This window comes from Meleagris gallopavo, chromosome 5 (genome assembly GCF_000146605.3).
Source record: "Meleagris gallopavo isolate NT-WF06-2002-E0010 breed Aviagen turkey brand Nicholas breeding stock chromosome 5, Turkey_5.1, whole genome shotgun sequence".
NCBI lineage: Eukaryota > Metazoa > Chordata > Aves > Galliformes > Phasianidae > Meleagris > Meleagris gallopavo.
In genome coordinates this window covers 35650804-35651959 of record NC_015015.2, presented here as the reverse complement: position 1 = coordinate 35651959, position 1156 = coordinate 35650804, and the positions used below count along the sequence as shown (strand labels likewise).

Here is a 1156-nt window from a genome sequence, read left to right as displayed (position 1 = left end):
CAGTGCTTTATGCATGAAGACTGTCTCAAGAGCAAGACAGAGGAGCCCTGATGGAACCATATTCCATCGAAATGTGTGATTTTATCAGTTCACTTCAGAAGAAGAATTCTGCTTTACAGTTTACAGGACTTCTGTCAAGCACATGAAGCACATGTAACTGGAACTGGGATTGCATGGGGATACTGCACAGCCTGAACACTCACTGAAAAGCTCCCTGCCCCCCACCATCCCCTCCCTCTGCATCATTTAGCTTTAGTTTCCTAATGTTGCTTGTCTTTCTTCCTCTTACCATGATCCTAGCACCACTTGTGTTTCCAGGACGGCACTAAAGATGTGCTAGCACCACAGGGAAAAAGAGAAGGAAATAGATATGTGGATTGAGAAGAGCAGACTGAAGAGTCATTAGATGCCTTGTCATCATGCTGTTCTTTATATGAAGACTTCGTGGCTCTTTTGGACAGGATATATTTTCACAGTCTGAGGTACCCATCCACCCTGGTTGCAGTCCCCATCTCAAGAAGCCATAGGAGGATTTTATTTTTTCCAGATGTGTTGACACTGGACTTCAACCTTTCAGCACTGGCCATGACGGAAGATCAGGATCAGGTCATTGCAAGCAGGACCTGAAGGGCAGGCAGGAGGCATGCCTCACACACTGAAAGTTCACCAGTGCAGAACAGGAGTTAATCCTGTTCCACTCGAGTTTTCTTTCTACAGTACTTTTAAGGTTTACTGAACACAGAGAGATGTACACATGCCAGTAATAGCGTGGTAACCCTTAGAAATCCTACAGCTACAGTAATAACGTGCCTTCAGGACTCTCTTGCAGATGCTCCCTTTCATAGATGGAGAGGTAATAGAGGGCATGGTGAACGTGCATTTGTGTGACACTCACATCCTCCTAGGTTACAAACAAGTATATCTGGGGAGCTTGCCGCAGGCTCCCCTAATCCCTTTCAGTGTCCTGCCCCTGCACTGCGTCACAAAGCCCTGTGAAGGGCCTGCTTTGGTTGCAAAGAGCTTCTCCGTCAGACACGTGGTGAGGGAAGGCAGGTGGAGTCCCTGCCCTAGAAAGGCCATGGGATGTCTGGGCTCGTTTTGCTTCATCAGCTCCAAGATGCCATTTCTACTTCTTCTGTGGTTTTGGAACCCCTGG

The 1156-nt window shown here is 47.4% G+C and overlaps 1 long non-coding RNA gene across 1 annotated transcript; it reads right to left on the bottom strand.

The window, feature by feature from the left end:
* Nucleotides 1-407: 407 nt before the first annotated feature.
* Nucleotides 408-1156, bottom strand: LOC109368023. The gene is made up of 2 exons (XR_002115664.1): nucleotides 896-1156; nucleotides 408-623 (listed from the first exon to the last, which is right to left on the bottom strand). It is a non-coding gene; the product is annotated as an uncharacterized LOC109368023 (long non-coding RNA).